The sequence below is a fragment of the Phocoena sinus genome, chromosome 1 (genome assembly GCF_008692025.1).
Source record: "Phocoena sinus isolate mPhoSin1 chromosome 1, mPhoSin1.pri, whole genome shotgun sequence".
Taxonomy (NCBI): domain Eukaryota; kingdom Metazoa; phylum Chordata; class Mammalia; order Artiodactyla; family Phocoenidae; genus Phocoena; species Phocoena sinus.
In genome coordinates, this window is record NC_045763.1 from 109172978 (window position 1) to 109187035 (window position 14058).

General features: G+C 42.3%; 1 non-coding gene across 1 annotated transcript; it reads left to right on the top strand.

The window, feature by feature from the left end:
- Positions 1 to 6219: 6219 nt before the first annotated feature.
- On the top strand, positions 6220 to 6292 carry TRNAV-CAC. Its single transcript has one exon. It is a non-coding gene; the product is annotated as a tRNA-Val (tRNA).
- The last annotated feature ends 7766 nt before the right edge of the window (positions 6293 to 14058 follow it).

Genomic DNA, 14058 nt, shown 5'->3' on the forward strand with positions numbered 1-14058 from the left:
GATGATCTTAATATGCAATGGTTCCCTCATATGGAGCTCCACATTAATAAAGGGGAGTAATACAGGAAGAATATTGAATTTTTAGCATGGAATATGCAGCTTTCTTTCATTGGTATACTCAAGTCTCTGAATAACTGAAAAAATTCAAACAAATGTCCTTTAGGGATTACTGAAACCAGACTACAGGAAGCAGAGGAAAGATGTTTATATCATTACAAACAAGCAACAAAGTCAGCAACATGAGCACGTGTGACAACCCTGCAAGTCAAGATTTAAACCTTCCAGAACTGTAAGCCAGTTCAGTCCTTAGTACAGATGGATGTCGAGCAATGACGTCATGCACGGATACATACCCTGGAGACTCAAAAGCATATCACAGAAGTACTCCGATTTTCATTAATGAGCTTCCTTCAGGGACCTAATGTGGCTGAATTATTTCATTTTGTTTCCCTCACTGTCAGTTGCTGTTAATACATATCGTTGCCTCTGCTTTCACGTTGAATAATGCCCACTAGTTTGATGAAATTTTTTCCCTTTAAATATATTTTCTCAGAAATAAAACAATATACTTTCTCTTCCTTGGGAGAGAATAGACAAATCAGTTGTCCAAAAGTTTAAATTAATTAAAAATTAATTCCCCAATTAATTTCAGAATAGTAACAATCACTTACATAAATATAAATTAAGAAAATTAAGAATTACAGGGGAAAATACATTAGTACTTATGCTTTCAATGTGGTATTTATAAAAGGAAAAGTTTTGTTGTTGAATTGGTGACAAGGAACAATAACAGATTTAGCTGTAGATTAAATTAGTGGTCTTGATTACTTGGAAGAACAGTGAGAAATGAAGTGAAATTGATTACAAAGGTGACCCTTAATACTTTTTAGCAATTTAAATAATTTATACATTTTATATATAATGGCATTTAAAATGTTTATGTCATGTGGTGTGTTTTTATCGAGGTTATTCACAAAACTTAGATTGGTTTAATAATTTTGCTCTAAAAACAACTATATATATTTTTTCAGATTATCTTATAATGTAGAAAATAATGGTGGTATAACATTCTGGTATGTAAGTCTTGGCTTTATTTTGTCTTGAACATCTAAGTTAAGTTGGACTTCCTCAATTTCTTATACTGGTTGTACCGGTTAAATAAGCAAACATATTCACTAAGATTTCAACGTCTAATCATTTAAATTTATCTGTTGAAGTATATTAAATATACTAGTCAAGTACATTAAATATACTAATATCTTTAAAGAGGAATGACTACTTGTAATTCTAGAAACCAGACGACTCAATTATTCCGCTTACAGTTTCTGGTAAATATTTTTAGGTGTCATCTAATATGTGATTCCATATATACGAACATATGATTCCAACATTCTCATGTTCCAACATGTGTCAGCTTAAATTACAAGTTCAAGAGTTAACTTTAATCCCTTGACTAACATTAAATTTATTTAATTAACGAATCATCTTTGTTTGCCTGGAAATTCTCTCTGTCTTTGTCTTCCCTTTTGCCCTAATTTCCTGATAGGTTGGCTGACAACAGCGCTTTCGTTGGGGAATGCTGTTGTTTTCTGGGTTCACATATATTTCTATATTTTGTAGGTTTGCGGCTGGTTCTGTGGCTACTCTTATGTGATCCCTTGACAAAAGTTCAGTAGAGTGGCTTCTGTTTTCACTGCTCTGACACGGCAGAATCATAACCTTAATGCTGCACACTGCACAGCTTCTGAAACCTTCTCAAAGCGCCTCCTTGCTTCTCGTTACACATTCACTTTTTGCATGGCCCTTGCTTTTTATCACAGCAAGCACCAAAATCCAGCTTTGCAAAGAAATGATATCATTTAAAAGAATGGAGAATACTCTAATGTTGGCAGATTTTACTATGGAAATTACACCTCAATAAAGCTTACTTTTAACAAAAGAGGACAAACAAAACCAAACGTTGACAGGATGGAGAGCGCTGGAAATTCTTATTCATTTCTGGAAAGGGTATAAAAAAGTTCAACAGGTTGGAAAAAAGTTTGGCAGCATCAACTGAGGGTCATACATACACAGTTATATGCTGTGTCCCAGAAATCGTACTTTTAGCTGTGCTACACCTTTGACCTGTGCTCTCCAATATGATAGGTACCAGCCACATGTAGCTACTGAACACTTGAAAGTTGCTAGGGACGCAGTTTGTAATGATAATAGTTTGATGCAGTAAGTCTCCTAAAGCATTAAAATAGATTAAACTTGAAAATTCAAAATTCCTTGTGACAGGTTTGAAAACTAATAAAGGGAAACGTCACTCAAATGAAGTCAGGAGACCAGAAGTGGGAGCTCTCATGGGGTACCACTCAAGTCCAAAGACAGGAAGTATCGTCAATTACAGACCCAAACAGAAGGAACATCAATAGGAAAGAATCATCGATTACAGGCCCCAACAGATAAACTTGTACGAAGCATGTCCTGCAAGAAATCAGCAGCTTGGCAATGAAAAACCTTCATCACCCTGAACTTTCACTTTTCTCCAATGGGCTTGGGTTCACAACAACCTCCCTCAGCTTCCTCCTCTTTCTCTGTAAAGTAAGGTTCCTTCCTGTCCTTTGTTTGTGGGACTTGCCTATGGCTTTTGCTATAGCTTGCTTGTCCTGAATTGCAATTCTTCCGCTATTCCTGAATAAACACTTTTTGCTGGAAAAAAACAAAAAAAAACCCAACTTTTATATATTTTTATATTTATAAATTTTTTACATTTATTTTGCTTCTTTGTTTTTGGCTGCGTTGGGTCTCCGTTGCTGGGCGAGGGCTTTCTCTAGTTGCAGTGATTGGGGCCTACTCTTCGTCATGGTGTCTTCTCTTGTTGCGGAGCCTGTGCTCTCGGCGCGCAGGTGTCAGTAGTTGTGGCATGAGGGCTCAGTAGTTGTGGCTCACGGGCTCTAGAGCGTAGGCCCAGTATCTGGGCTGCACGGGCTTAGCTGCTTCTCAACACGTGGGATCTTCCCGGACCAGGGCTCGACCCAGTGTCCCCTGCCTTCGCAGGCGGACTCTTAACCAATGCGCAACCAGGGAAGCCCCCAAAAGTACTATTTTTAAAGTCAACACTGGCATTATTCTGCTGGAATGAGGTGCCCTAGAAAAATGTGTATGTTCACCAAAAGTCAAAAAAAAATGTTCACACCTTTTCAGAATATCCTCAACTGGAAACAACTGAAATGTCCAACAGTAGAAATCTATGGAGAGTTATATTCTTACAAGGAATACACACAGAGACAAAGAACTACGTGAAAAATAGGGTTAAATTTCATAGACATAATGTGGAGTGAAAGAAGTCAGACCCATGCCCTTCCAGGCCCCCAAACCCAGTGCATGCCCTGTGATCCAATTTATGTGAAAGTAACAGGCAGAGAGGTTGGGAGGGGTATGTGCGTGATTACTCTGAGCTCTTGCATGGGAAGAGTCATGAGGAAGCCTTTGTGCTCTGATAATATTCCACACCTTAGTTATACAGGTTGCTCCATCAGTTATTCACGTTGGTGTACACTGGTAATGGTGTGGGAACTGTACACTCTTTGTACTTTATGCATATTATGCCTCAGTTTTTAAAAGTTTAATGCCACTTGGTTATTGTTAAAGTGACGTTGATACTTTTTCTTCGGCTTTGTCCTGCTCTAAGAGGAAACGTAAGTTCAAAGTACTTACTGGGATATTTTTGTTGTCCTCAGATTTTTGGCTTCCCTTCAGTATCGGATGTCTGAGTACTTACTTATATGTTGCTCACAGCCATGACCCTAAGCTGACATTCCACTGTTCATACTGCGGCAAAGAGAGAAGCAAGTGTTCATGATCAAATCTTGCTCTGTTAAGAACCAATATGTCAAGGAAGGGGGAGAGTATATGAAATTGAGGAATTCTGATGAGGAAAGTAGTTCAATTAGGCTGAAGTAACTCACAGGTGCCAAAGGGAGGACACTGGCAGGTCGTACACAAAGAAAAGCCGCCACATTCACGTCACCACTAAACGCTGAAGAATATTTGGAGCATCCACACATACCCAAAAGCGTTTACCTGATTAGTTCGGAACGTCACTAGATTAACCCGTCCAGACTAGGTGTTTGATGACTTTCCGCTATCTGTTCCTCAAGGAAAGGGAAAACTCGCCTTTCTCAGGCTTTGTGTGTGTGTGTGTGTGTGTGAGTGTGCGTCTGTGTGTGTGTGTGTGTGTGTGTGTTTGTGTGTTCCCTCTCTTCTCACTTCTGGCTCTTTTATAAATCCTGTCTTTTTTAATGACAACATACTAATAATTGTCTCTCATTTTTATTAGGAACCATGTGAGCTAACTCATTCAAAGTCTCTTTACTGCTTGAAGTAAGCCAGAAAGAGGAAAAGAAATATCGTATATTAACGCATATATGTGGAACCTCGAAAAATGGTTCAGATGAACCGGTTTGCAGGGCAGAAAGAGAGACGCAGCTGTAGAGAACAAACATACGGACATCAACGCGGGGAAAGTGGCACAGGGGTTCGTGGTGGTGGGGTGAATTGGGAGATTGGGATTGACATATATACATTAATATGTATAAAATTACAAATAAGAACCTGCTGTATAAAAAATAAACAAAATTCAACACTAATCTCTTTACTACTAATGTTGAAGTATGATTTTCATATTCACATCTGTATACACTATATTGGGAGCTTTGAAATGTATTCTTGGGTGGAGACTGCCATGGAAAGGGAAAGTTTAGGCCTTCAATTGTTGGAAGATAGGTCCTTCTTAGTCTTTAAATAGTTTCCAGTTAGTATGTTTTAACATGCTCATCGTCATCCTCTCTGCGTCTAATGTCGTGGCTTCTCCAAAGGTCCTGTTTCCTCTTTCTCCTCTTCTTCTTCTTCATTTCATTAATTAGTTTGGGGAGTTTTGTAGGCCTACCTTTCAATCTTCTTTTCCTTTTGATATCTTGGAGGTTGATCAAGGAAGGGATGCAAATCTCAGTGAAGTTTTCTCAGTTACCCGAGAGCATGGTGGCCAAGGGGAAGGGCTCTGGAGGCAAAGTGCCTGGATCTGACTGCTGGCTCTCACTGTCACAGGGGTGAGACCCCAAAAAGGTTAGCTCAGCTTTTCAGTGCCTCGGTGTTCTCATCTGCAACAAGGGGTGGTAAAGTCCTACACTATCTTCCAGGGTTTTTATGTGGACTTAGTAAGTTATTCCACAGTAAAGCACTGAGGAATAGTGCTGGTCACTCAGTAAAGCTCGAGAAAGCTGCTATTACCCTTATTGTGAAGTCTTTTATTTCCCCTTCTAACTGTACCACTGCTGACCTTCAACATTCCCCAGAGTAAATTACGACTGTTTAAATGTTTAGCTGACCTCTTCTCCCTCATATTAGTGACTTGCATCTGGAAAACTGGTTGGTTTGGATGGTCATCTAACTGGTGATCTAAAGGCAGTGGGGCACTGGATCCAGCTTCATCAGATTCTTGGACCCTGGGGAGGTATGACGATTGTTTAGCTCATGGTAGACAATCTCTTGCACATGTTTCTATAGCAAGAGTTTTTCGTAGATAGTCAGACATACCCTTAAGTATTATAAGAAAAGTGCAAGTATGTCCCAGTGACATGTCTCTTTGGTTGTTGTTGTTTGAAGAAATCAAAGGAAGAAAATAGAATTTACCTGGAAGTTGTACATTTCCTCCTTCAGTTATGACGGGGTGTTTGTAGCAAGCTATAGCATTCACCCTGAAAACGACTAAGTCAAGTGTGGATTAAAGGAATTCTGTTTGAAGCCTTTGGAGAAATGCAGCTGGGGCCCACAGGATCAGCTCCAGAGAGAGAGAAGCTCACTGGAATGAACCTAATTCTCTACCTTTTCCCCTTAGACCCAAAGGGCACTTGCGCGAACCCCCGGCTCCCGCGGCTTCTGGGAGCTGAGGAGTCAGCGGGGGCGACCCCTGCACTCGCGGGCATAGCTGTGGATCCGAGCACTGTGCGATCGGTGCGGGAGTCCAGAGGCCGACTATGGGAGGCTCGGGGGGTCCTCCCTTCGGGGCAGGCTCGGAACCCTAAAAGCAGGGCCTCTTGGAAGCCGCAGACTCCTTGCGTGAGAGATCTTGGGGCTTCAAGGTTCATTCTTCAGTTAAAAAAGTTGGCGACTAGGATAGTGGTGGCAGGAACTACGGATTTCAGAGGTGTGTCACGAGGTTGTAGCACCTGCCGTGTTTCCGTAGTGTAGTGGTTATCACGTTCGCCTCACACGCGAAAGATCCCCGGTTCGAAACCGGGCGGAAACAAACGTTCTTCCTTTCTGAAACTTTTACCTTCCCTTTCAAAAAAGCAAAACGGGCGAAAGGCAGGGGCTGAGGCAGCGGGCGCAGCTGCATTTTCCATCCCCAAGGTACAGGCCAGGAGTTCCGTTGCTGCCTGAGAGCCTGCTCAGCGCTAGGAGCCAGCCCTCCTTTCTCCGCTCTGAGTCACTGCGGAGTCCAGGCCACAGCCAGCTGACCCAAGTGCGCAAAGGACAAGGCTGACTTCGGCTCATTTTTACATCCGGAAATCCCCTCACCTCCTAAGCAGGCGCCTAAATCTCATGCACATGTACACGCGAGTTATGTCTCTGGAAACCAAAGAGTTCATCCCTGGCTTGGCTTCACACAAGTTCATCCCTTCACACTTGGCTTTCCCCCACCTCGGCACACTTAACGCAACAGTTTGATTTGCGTGACGGAACAAAGGAGACCGAACCCAGCTGTGTACTGGGGACTCGAGCCAAAGAAACGGAAATGAACAATGTCAGGCTCCACGAACTGAGCTGGTCGCGGAGGGAAGGAGCCCGTACCGGTGCCGTTAACCAGGAGAGCCCCCAGAGCCAGGGCAGACATCAGGAAGTGGACGGATCCGCCCATCACCTGCTGACATCGCAGTTGGCACCTGACTCAAGAGAAAACCGAGGTTCAGGAAGAGAGCATGACCTTGGCTCGGCAGCACACAGCACTGAAGCTAGACCAGGACGGACCTTGTGTCCTGTCTAAGAGCCCACAGCGTCGCCCAGGACTGCAGATGTGAAGGGTGATGAGCAGCCGGGCAAGGGCTGGGAGCCTTGCACAGCAGCATTGAGCCCTGGGCTTCTAGGAAATCTCCGTTCCTGCTCTCCGGGTCTCTGAAGTGTAATCTTTACTTTTACAATTTTCATTTGGAGATGCTAAGTCTAAGCTCCTCAGTGGTTCCCTGGTGGCCTAGTGGCTAGGATTCGGCGCTTTCACAGCTGCGGCCCGGGTTCGATTTCCCGTCAGGGAAGTTTCCCCCCACCCCCCCCCATTTTTTTCCACTTCAGCATCTCCACTGTCAGGAGTCTTCCTCTTCCTGCCCCTACCAGAGCTGTGTTTTACTTCAAGGTTCAGGTGCAGAAGAGCTTCTGCACCGAGTCCCCAAATGCCGGTGAGTCCCGGCCTCAGGGTCCTTGACATCGCGCAGGCTGGAGGAGGTGAGATGTAATGAACAGCCTGGGCTGGCCAGCTCTCGCCTCGGCTCTTTTCTCCCTGCATGTTACAAACCCGAAGACTTACTTACAGAGTTTTCATCCCAAGAGCATCGGGGACTCGAGTTCCAAAAGTTCATTAAAAACCAAAACCCAAACCCTTTGAAACATACAAAAAGTTGCAAGAGTAATAACATCGTATATTCTATACGTAAGTGCACACTTAACATTTTCCCACGTTGAGTTTCTCACTCTCTCTCCGTATATAAGAATGGCGACACCACTTGAGAGTTCCTTGCAGACATCTCCACTCAAGATTGCTCCTTTCGTTTGGCGTGTCTCTCAAAGCCAGCTTCTGCGGGACTTGTCCTCCAAGACCAGGGGAAGCCTTTGTCCTCGCGGGGACGCCCCCTTGCCCTTTCAGGAACCTGAAATCCGTTCTCTTCAGGCTGTAGAGAAGCTTCAGGAGGAGTTTTATTCAGCTCCCCCCGAAGTGCAGGCAGGAGACGTTCTGTGCTAGTAGGAATCCCCCCGCACCGGCTGCCCTCAGGTCTCCTCCCGGTTGCCTTGGTGGGCAGTGGGGTCTTGGGTCAGCCTGCGCGCTGGAACCGCCTACCTCGGGAAAGGCCCTTCGGGGAAGTGCAGCTGCCCCTTGGCTGTTGCCTGGATCTCTGTGCCCTGCAGGGAGCATAAAGTGTTCTGACAGGACACAAAGGTGACGAATCCTTCCCTGTAGTGAGTGGGAGGATGAGAGGAGCAGATGGGAAATGAATGCGTCAAAGGCAGGGGGAGTATTCTCAAGTGCTTGTCACGATTGTCTGCAAGGGTGGCTGCCCTATGATAATAGTGCTTAGTGTTGTCTTTTCCTGACCTTGACCCAGTCTCAGGTCCAGTGTGATTAACTGCTCTAAACCGTCCGTTCTTCCGAGGCTTTGGAAGTGGTACCATTTTCCTGCGAGAAAGGTGGCACACCCTGGGAATTAGTAAGTGTCTACTCCATAGAGCGTCCAGAAGAGTCACGTGCTGCTGTCTCTGTGGCGCAGTGGGTTAGCGCGTTCGGCTGTGAATCCTGAAAGTTGGTGGTTCTAGCCCACCCAAGGACGGTGGGAGAGGTTTTAGATCCCATTCAGCGTTTTCCGTGTGGATTACCATTCCCGGTGATCCATGCTGATTATTACCTGTACATCTGCTCCCACAAAGTTTACCGAACTGCGTTCGGGGTCCTGTCCACCTCACGACTGCTGCCAGTCTTGGGCCACACTCCCCTTCCCAGCTCTATTGTCTGTCGTCTCTATTGGACTCTATACTTGCCTAACTTACGGCCTCCTGAAAGAGATCCAGGAATCCACGGTCTGGTGGGATAGTCTTTATTCGGCCAAGTCTATAGACTTGGACAAGAAAGTCATATTTTATGTGTCTTAAACTTTTCATCTGTGAACGTTAGTATTTGTTCTATGGATGATGTCAGCAGTGAACCCATCATCATAATTCTCCTCTGCATTGTTTCTGATAAAGGCCTTTCTTCCATGGTTGGGTATTACTTGGTTTCATGGTTTCACGATGACGAATATGCTGCAACCGTTATTATTGTACACACACCTCTGACCACTCGTGCGGGTGTTTCCATAGCGTAGGGATCTGGAAGTGCAAGTGCTACCTTTAGTGTTTCTATGCTTCTAATGTTGGTAAATCCTTCAGATTTTCCTCCCACAGAAGTGGGACTGAAGCATATGCCATTTTATTTTCCAGTCTTTCAATGTCCCTTTCTTCATTTACTTGCCAAAACAGCAATCTTTGTATACGTCTCTCTGTGATAGTCTAACTAATAAAGGGAGCAGTGCCCTCCCGACATAAGTAAGGGGAAGGACAACAGAGGGACATTGTGGGCATTCCACAGAGATATTCTATTGCATATGTTCGAAAGCTCAACATTCAATATTTTTTAAATCCTCCAAGAACTGGAATTGTTTTCTCTGCTGACCTAGTCAACAGGGTCCAGAGAAGACTGCCCAGAATGACCTCTTTGGTAACGTCCTGCCAAGCAACTTATCCCAAGAGAAGAATCTCGCTGATCCCAGAGGTTTTTCCCTTCTCCCCTCTTCTCTTTTATTTATAAATTTTGCTTATACTTTTAATTTGATGAAAACAATCGAATGCCTGTCCTTCCTCCTATAAAATGGGAAATTAGCATGGGAATAAGTGTTTCTATGTTATTCCTTGTCAGTTTTTTGTTTGTTTGTTTGTTTCTGTGTTTTTTGGCTGTGACTATGAAACTTAGCCCATCTAAGACACATCGTGGGAGCCAACAGAATCCTGCCCCCCCACAGGTTCCTGCTTCAGACCTGGACCCTTAGAGTTATTAGCTCATGTTTTCTCTGTTCTGTTAAATCTCATGTACAGAAATTGAGCATTTTGGCTTTTTCATACAGTGTGCTTTCTGGCCAAGGATTTTCTCTCTCTCCGTCTCATTTGTGCATCACTAATTTCCCCTCTCAGTGTGGGATTCTGGTTTTAATTTTAGGAAGTGAACTTCTGGGGATAATCCCTGTTTGATGGTGGTTGACAGGGATCCATTCGCTGTTAGGTAGAAGATGACAGCTAATCTGGACCATGAGTCTTTTTTGTCTGATGCCTGTCCTGAGGATTCTGGTATTTTCTGCTATGTGACACCGCAGCAGTGAGAAGCTGTCCACCTCTTGTCTTCCCACTATTTGGGAAAAACCGCGTGGGTCAAGGCAATCCTTGTCAATAACGGCAAAAGTGTAGTAGGTACAATAAGGATGATCTTAATATGCAATGTTTCCCTCATAAGGAGCTCCACAGTAATAAGGGGATTAATACAGGTAGAATATTGAATTTTTAGCGTGGAATACGCAGCTTTCTTTTCATTGGTATACTCAAGTTTCTAAATAACTGAAAAAATTCAAACAAATGTCCTTTAGAGACTGCTTACATCACACTACAGAAAGCAGAGGAAAGACACATCATTACAGACAAACAGCAAAGTCAGCAACATGAGCACTTGTGGCAACCGTACAAGTCAAGATTTAAACCTTCCAGAACTGTAAGCCAGTTCAGTCCTTAATACAGATGGATGAGGAGCAATGACGTCATGCACAGATACATACCCTGGAAAGTCAAAAGCATATCACACAAGTACTCCAATTTTCATTAATGAGCTTCCTTCAAGGACCTAATGTTGCTGACTTATTTCATTTTGTTTCCCTCACTGTCACTTGCTGTTAATACATATCATTGCCTCTGCTTTCACCTTACATAATGCCCACTAGTTTTATGAATTTTTTCCCCTTTAAATATATTTTCTCAGAAACAAAACAATATACTTTCTCTTCCTTAGGAGAGAATAGACAAATTGGGCCTCTAAAAATTTAAATTAATTAAAAATTAATTCTGCAATTAATTTCAGAAAAGTAATAATCACTTATATAAATTTAAAATAAGAAAATTAAGAATTTCTGGGAAAAATGCATTATTGCTTATGCTTTCAATGTGGTATTTATATAAGGAAAAATTTTGTTGTTGAATTTGTGACAAGGAACAATAACAGATTTAGCTGTAGATTAAATTAATGGTCTTGATTACTTGGAAGAACAGTGAGAAATGAAATGAAATTGTTTACAAAGATGACCCTTAATACTTTTAAGTAATTTAAATAATTTATACATTTTATATATAATGACATTTAAAAGGTTTATGTCCTGTGGTGTGTTTTTATCGAGGTTACTCAGAAAACTTAGATTGGTTTAATAATTTTGGTCTAAAAATGACTATATATATATTTTCAGATTATCTTATAATGTAGAAAATAATGGTGGTATAACATTCTGGTATGTAAGTCTTGGCTTTATTTTGGTTTGAACATCTGAGTTAAGTTGGACTTCCTTAATTTCTTATACTGGTTGTACCGGTTAAATAAGCAAACATATTCAGTAAGATTTCAACATCGAATCATTTAAATTTATCTGTTGAAGTATATTAAATATACTAGTCAAGTACACTCAATATACTAATATCTTTAAAGAGGAATGAATACTTGTAATTCTAGAAACCAGATGAATCAATTATTCCGCTTACAATTACTGGTAAATATTTTTAGGTATCATCTAATATGTGATTCCATATATACGAGTATATGATTCCAACATTCTCATGTTCCACCATGTGTCAGCTTAAATTACAAATTCAAGAAGAAGAAGCATAAATAGGAAAGAATCATCGATTACAGGCCCCAACAGAAAAACATGCACGTTGCATCTCCTGCAAGAAATCAGCAACTTGGCAATGAGAAACTGTCATCACCCTGAACTTTCACTTTTCTCCAATGGGCTTGGGTTCACAACAACCTCCCTCAGCTTCCTCCTCTTTCTCTGTAAAGTAAGCTTCTTTCCTGTCCTTTGTGGGACTTGCCTATGGCTTTTGCTATAGCTTGCTTGTCCTGAATTGCAATTCTTCCACTATTCCTGAATAAACCCTTTTTGCTGGAGAACAACAAAAAACAACCCCCCCACAACTTTTATATATTTTTATATTTATAAAGTTTTCATATTTAATTGGCTTATTTGTTTTTGGCTGTGATGCGTCTTCATTGCTGGGCGAGGGCTTTCTCTAGTTTCACTGGTTGGGGCTACTCTTCATCGTGGTGGCTTCTCTTGTTGTGGAGCATGGGCTCTTGGCATGCAGGCATCAGTAGTTGTTGCATGAGGGCTCAGTTGTTGTGGCTCACGGGCTCTAGAGCGTAGGCTCAGTAGCTGGGGTGCACGGGCTTAGTTGTTACACAACACGTGGGATCTTCCCGGACCAGGGCTCGATGCCGTGTCCCCTGCCTTGGCAGGCGGATTCTTAACGAATGCGCAACCAGGGAAGCCCCCAAAAGTACTATTTTTAAAGTCAACACTGGCATTATTCTGCTGGAATGGGGTGCCATAGAAAAATGTGTATGTCCACCAAAAGTCACAAAAAAAAATATTCGTACCATTTCAGAATATCCTCAAGTGGAAACAACTGAAATGTCCAACAGTAGAAAAGTATGTAGTGTTATATTCTTACAAGGACTACACACAGAGACAAAGAACTACGTGAAAAATAGGGTTAAATTTCATAGACATAATGTTGAGTGAAAGAAGTCAGACCCATGCCCCTCCAGGCCCTCAAACCGAGTGCATGGCCTGTGATCCAATTTATGTGAAAGTAACAGGCAGAGAGGTAGGGAGGGGTATGTGTGTGATTCCTCTGAGCTCTTGCATGGGAAGAGTCATGAGGAAGCCTTTTGTGCTCTGATAATTTTCCACACCTTAGTTATTCAGGTTGCTCCATCAGTTATTCACGTTGGTGTACACTGGTAATGGTGTGGGAACTGTACACTCTTTGTGCTTTATGCATATTATGCCTCAGTTTTTAAAAGTTTAATTCCACTTGGTTATTGTTAAAGTGATGTTGATACTTTTTCTTCGGCTTTGTCCTGGGCTAGGAGGAAACGTAAGTTCAAAGTACTTACTGGGATATTTTTGTTGTCCTCAGATTTTTGTCTTCCCTTCAGTATCGGATATCTGACTACTTACTTATATGTTGCTCACAGCCATGACCCTAAGCTGACATTCCACTGTTCATACTGCGGCAAAGAGAGAAGCAAGTGTTCACGAACAAATCTTGCTCTGTTAAGAATCAATATGTCAAGGAAGGGGGAGGGTATATGAAATTGAGGAATTCTGATGAGGAAAGTAGTTCAATTAGGCTGAAGTAACTCACAGGTGCCAAAGGGAGGACACTGGCAGGTCGTACACAAAGAAAAGCCGCCACATTCACGTCACCACTAAACGCTGAAGAATATTTGGAGCATCCACACATAGCAAAAAGCGTCTACCTGATTAGTTCGGAACGTCACTAGATTAACCCGTCCAGACTAGGTGTTTGATGGCTTTCCGCTATCTGTTCCTCAAGGAAAGGGAAAACTCCCCTTTCTCAGGCTTTGTGTGGGTGTGTGTGTGTGTGTGAGTGTGTGTCTGTGTGTCTGTGTGTGTGTGTGTGTGTTTGTGTGTTCACTCTCTTGTCACTTCTGGCTCTTTTATAAATCCTGTCTTTTTTAATGACAACATCCTAATAACTGTCTCCCATTTTTATTAGGAACCATGTGAGCTAACTCATTCAAAGTCTCTTTACTGCTTGAAGTAAGCCAGAAAGAGGAAAAGAAATATCGCATATTAACGCATATATGTGGAACCTCGAAAAATGGTTCAGATGAACCGGTTTGAGACACAGAAAGAGAGACACAGCTGTAGAGAACAAACATACGACACCAACGCGGGGAAAGTGGCAAAGGGGTTCGTGGTGGTGGGGTGAATTGGGAGATTGGGATTGACATATATAAACTAACATGTATAAAATTACTAATAAGCACCTGCTGTATAAAAAATAAAAATTCAAAAATAATCTCTTTACTACTAATGTTAAAGTATGATTTTCATATTCACATCTGTATACACTATATTGGGAGCTTTGAAATGTATTCTTGGGTGGAGACTGCCATGGAAAGGGAAAGTTTAGGCCTTCAATTGTTGGAAGATA